This window comes from Benincasa hispida, chromosome 7 (genome assembly GCF_009727055.1).
Source record: "Benincasa hispida cultivar B227 chromosome 7, ASM972705v1, whole genome shotgun sequence".
Classification (NCBI taxonomy): Eukaryota; Viridiplantae; Streptophyta; class Magnoliopsida; order Cucurbitales; family Cucurbitaceae; genus Benincasa; species Benincasa hispida.
The window spans coordinates 10,061,054-10,067,084 of record NC_052355.1 but is presented as its reverse complement, the minus strand read 5'-3'; positions in this window follow the sequence as shown (position 1 = coordinate 10,067,084).

The window sequence follows — 6,031 nt, the reverse complement described above, 5'->3', positions numbered from 1 at the left end:
CAGTGTGCTACCCGCCTCTGACCGGCGAACCACGCGCAGACCCGCACCTCCTTTCACTGCCGACAACCGCTGCCGGACGCGCCACCATGGCGAACCGCTGAACCGCCGGATTCAAGCCCACGCTGCTGCTCAGATCGGTGAAGTTTGACCAAGCTCGAACCGGCCGCTGCTCCTCCACACAAGAACCGACCGCGACTCTTCCACGAAGCCGATACCCAAGTCCAGCCGAGCGGCTCTTCGATCAATGGCCTCCGTCTTTGTTCCAGTTGGCTGCGACAGCTTTAACACCAGACGGCTCCATTTTTTTTTGCCTTCAACAAGCAGTCACGCGAATACTGCCTTAAGTGGAGAAGAAAGGGAAATTACAAGTTTGCCACTGTTCAATAATCACGATAATGCCATTGGTCTTTTAAATTTCCAAAAATCCAATAAAAAACCACTTAAAAAACTTGTTATTTTCTACAGAGAAGGATCGCGCAGAAGCGGTTCTTCAAGAGGTTTCATAGGAGCAAGGAAAACTCTCAAAGGAAGAAATTAAGAGAAGTCATTTGATACCATATTACAACACTCGGAAGTAAATAAACTTGCTAAACCTTTATTATTAAAGAATGGGCAATATTTATAGCCAATGATATTACATGGAAATGAAATGGTGAAAATCACCACTAATAACAGAATAACAAGAAGGAAATTAATTATAGTAATATCCTAAAATGTATAATTTTTTTTTTTGGTATAATTGAAAGTAGGAGGATTTGAACTACTGATCTCGTGGTTATTATACTACAGGAAACGATACCTACGATAGATTCGAAAAAATGCTATAATAGGTCTATTATAGCATTTTTTACAATGTTGTGATAACTCACGCTATTAAAAGTATGAGACTTTTTGTAACTTTTTTAAAATGCTATAAAAAATTTAATCTTTCTATAACATTTAATAACACTATAAAATACTTGACATTTTGTAGCATTTTGTAAACCACATTTGACCTTTGCAAAATGTAAGATATCATTTTGAAAAAGCTATAAAAATGCTTTGTAGCCAAAATTTGAGGTTATTGTTGTCTATTGTAGCATTTATTTTCAACTACATCTATTTGTTTAATGAAAGATATCATAAGCCTTCAAATGTTCGAAATTTTTTTTTCTATAGCTTTTATAAATTTTTATAACTTTTTTAGGAACTTTTTATAGTTTCTCGATTATGTTCATGTTGTTATTATCGTGTTTTATACCTTGCTACACATTGAAAGTGAAAAGATATTTATAATTCACATAATCAAAATTTATATATCTAAATAAGAATTCATATAAGTTTCATATTATAATATATATATATATATATATATATAATATATTATATATATATATATAGTATTACACATTTGGAGATATACAAACCATAAACTTTATAAATTACAAAATGTTGATATAAAAAATCCAATTAACTCCAAGTTAGTTGTGTTTGTTGTCTAGACATTGCATGCATTGGTAGTTCTTCAGCAACCTACAAAAAGTCATTAAGTAATAGAATGATAAGTAAAATTATTGAAATAAAGGAAAAAAAAAAATAGATATACATACAAATCAAAACTTTATATCTCCAATTGCATCTTGGATGTATGTTTTAGGATAATAGAAGGAAATAGAGATGGAAGAAACAAAGAATCTACTAATATCTATAAACAAAATTCGTAAAGTAAATAACAACCAATTTCAAGTGCATAATATCTATCTATGCAAATCACAAATATAGTCTCAAAGATAAGTCCCCTAAAATTTTTCACCCTCATCAACATGGCAGAATCCTTGAAGTCATTGTTAACCAAATACATTTATTTAATAATCAAAAGATCACAAAAGTGTCACAAAGTTAAGATTTTACTTTCCATTCTCTCACTAGCCAATCAAGCTTAAAAAAATAAACATGGAGACTCAAAATCAGAGTTGAAATATAAATAACACTAATACATTCACTCATAACGTACCTTAACTTTTTTAAGATCTAGAAATGACCATCCCCATTAGTAGAAGCTTGAAGTCCGAAACTCAGAGTAAAGAGCAATCTAGACACAGAAACATAAACTTGTGAATTAACGTGTATATCATAAGTAAAATATTGAAAGGCACATTCAAGCATTTTAAGGAAGAAAAATAATGAACAAGTATATCAACAAATACAAAAGCACGTGTAATTAAAAGGACACTAAGGAATTAATGCCATTAATTCGATATGGAACATATGTAGATACAAGTATATATAAGATAGTTTATTTTACTTTCAACGATAAAAATGTGTGAAGAAGGCCTAATCGAAAACCTAAAAACTGCAATAGAGTATCAAATATAAACAACCTTTTTAATCAATCTATTGAAACCAATCCTAAACCAAAACCAATTGTCGGCCTCATCATCAAGTTGTTAATCCATAAACACAATTGCACAAAAACTGCAACATTTGTTTTAGTGAGATAAAGATAATTGCCAACAATAACAAACTAATAAAACCATCTAACCTATTAACAAAAGGCTTGAACAAAATACACAATCTCCATGTGGGACAAGGCAATAATTTTTTTTCCTCATGCGGGGGTACTTTTTATCCAATGAGAAATATTATAGGCAGTCGACTAACAGTTTTTCATTGAATAACTGGTAATAAAACCGAAGTTTGAACTGTCCAAATGCATCATAAACAATAAATAACAATCAACTCAACCTACATTTACCTATAAAATAAAAAATTCAAAGTAGTCCAAGTATATACATAAATTGTACCATAAACATAGCTCAAACATCAAAAGAGATTAATTATGAAATATCACAAAGCTCAAACATTTAAAAGCTATATACCCACAGTAGACATAAACCTAAAGCTCAAAAGAGCACTATTTCCTCAGAAGGGTATCTGCAAATTTAGAAGGTCCAACAAACACAAACTTGATCTTAGGTTTAATGAGTAAAAAGTGGACTAATCATTCTATTCACAGCCAAATACCACCAAGGAAAATTGATAAACACATACATAAATTCAAAATAAAATAATGCTATAAGAGCTTATTTTTTGTAGTGTTAATTAAGGCCAGATTTAGATTACAAGCACAACATATTCTACTTTAATCGAGTAATAGCCAACGAAATGCATTTGTTCACACGAGATTTCAAGAGAAATTTCTTTCGTGGAACTTGAACTTTGTATTCGTATTAATTTCGTGAAAAGTGAGTACAATCTCTAATACATAGTATTTTGATGCTTTCAAAATAAATTATAATCTTTAAGTTGGTTGATCTTCTTGAATGATTGGCCTTTGGACTTGTTGATTTTCTTGGGTGATCGGCCTTTAGGGTTGTTGATCTTAGATCGACTTTTGATCTTAATGATCTTCTTGGAGGATTGACCTTTGGGCTTGTTGATCTTCTTGGACGATCGACCTTTGGGCTTGTTGATCTTCTTGGATGATCGGCCTTCGGACTTGTTAATCTTCTTGGAGGATTAATGTTCGCACGAGGCTTCCGGAGAAATTTGTTTCGTAGAGTTGAATTTGAGTTGGTGTTGATGTTGAGGTTGATTTGATGCGATATGGTTCGATCTCTAGTACTTGATCCTCTGATTCTCTCTCGGTTGGGTGGATGCGCTTGACTTGAAGAAGGAAAGTACCGAACGTTCTTGAAGTAGAAGTCTTGGAAGAGGTTTGTATCTTCAAGGATCTTCTGTCTTCTAGGAGTGTAACTTCAGGAGTCTTGAGAGTTTTCTGCTTGTTGATGAATTCTCTCTTGGCTCTCTGAATGTAGAATTACTTGTATCTTCAAAAGGACTTCACTCTTCAAGCATGGTCAGAATACTTGTATCTTCAAAGAACTTTAGTCTTCAGGATGCTTGCATCTTTAAAGGATTTCAGTCTTCAGAATGCTTGTATCTTTGAAGGATGTTAGTTTTCAGATGTGGTCAGCTTCATGAGTCATAAGTCTTTTGATTGTAGAGAATTTCTTATAAGCTCTGGAGTATAGAATTACTGACCCCCTCCAAATGAAGAGAGTTTATGTATTTATAGAGTTTACAAGTGGGCTTGGGCTTGATTGATCAATGGGCCTGGACTTTGGACCCAATTAGTTGGACTTGGGCTTGGTTGGTCTTGGTCTTGGCCCAATTAATCGGATTTAGGCCTGACATTTGGGTCAAATTCAGCCTATTTTTGGACTTAGTTGGACTTTGACCTAAATAATAATATTAAATTAGGTAACTAATCTTATCTGATTCAACGGTCATGATAAAACACGTGGCGTCATCAAAATTTGTCTTCAACTTCAATTCAGGACATATGTAACTCTGAGCCCAAATTTAATGATTTGGAATTTCATCATTAATTTATTAAATGACGTGACAACTTGTGATTGAATTTCATCATTATTTTATTAAATGACGTGGTAACTTGTGATTGGTCTAAAATTTCTCATTCAACAAATGCCCCTTTCGAGATTTATGCACATACATGAGTGGATGAATCTCGAAAAATATAAAGTTGGAATCAAATATATTTGTTCTTGAATTTGACCTCAATTGATATGTCAGTCAAACTATGAATTTAGTACATAAGTTTAACTTGAATTTGGGATAAAATTTGGCACCCAATTTACGAAAAATTTTGAGTTTTGTCCCAATTTAATTTGATTTGGATTTAAGATAAAATTTGGGATATGTCCAAATTTGAATAAAAGATGATTTTTTTTCTTATCCGCTCAATACGATACTTAAATTTGGAATATGATCAAATTTTAATTTGGGATGAATTTTAGATCTTTCCCACAACTTGATTTAGAACCTAAATTTAGATGAATTTGATATAAAATTTGGAATATGCCCAAATTTTAATTTGAGATTTTATCCTTAATAATTTGGTTTGGAAATAAAAGTCTGATGATTTGGATTTGGGATAAAATTTGGAATAGGCCCAAATTTTAATTTGACTTAATAATTTGGGATAAAAGTATGATTTGGTGATTTAGGTGGGATAAAATTTGGGAAGAATGGCCCAAATTTTAATTGAGATTTATTCCTTAATAATTTGGCTTGAAACATAAAGTCTCATAATTTAGATTTGGGATAAAATTTGGAATATGCCAATTTTATTTGAGATTTTATTTACAATTTAATCTCAATGTTGAACAATTTGATGAATAAAATTTGGGAATATGGTCAGATTTTAATTTATGATTTTTCCACAATTTAAATTTGACTTTAAAACAAAATTTGGAATATGTCCAATCTTAGTTGAAGATAAATTTGAGGAAAATCTAATAAGATTAAATTAAATAGGAAATTTGTTTATTTAATTTGAAATTAGGATGAGTCAAATATAGAAATCTGATAAAAAAAATCTAATGTTTTAAACAAATCTTTTATTTGATTTGAATTTTTCTAGTTTGTTATGGAACCCATGTAACTCTATAAATAGGACCCCAAAACCTCCATATCTTCATCCCTCCTTTTCTTTTAATATTTCCTTTCTCTCCTTTTCCTTTCTTCTTTCATTTTTTTAAAAGAAATTTTGTATTTTTTTTCTTTTTTTTTTCTTTTTTTTTTCTTTTTTCTTTTTTTTTTTTATTTTTTTTCTTTACTTGTTTTTTTTGGCGTAGGTTAATAATTTGTCCCTTTTACTCTTTTGTAGGAGCTAAAACGCAACTTAAGGAGTACAATCGCGTTTTGTAGGTGACCTTGGTATGGTCTATCTACTATATGCCTGTTCATGTTTCCTGATCGTCATAGGAAGGGCCCACAAGGCTTACAACTCTCCATGCTTTCACCTAGGGAGGATCCCGATAGTCTACCTTGTAGCACGTTTGAATATCCTGAGATCATGGAGGGGCCCTGAAAGGCTTACAATCCTCCCATGCTTTCACCCTAGGGAGGATCCGATAAAGTCTACCTGTAGCACCGTTCATATCTGATCGTCATGGAGGGGCCCTGCAAGGCTTACAACTCTCCATGCTTTCACCTTAGGAGGATCCTGATAAGTTTACCTTGTAGC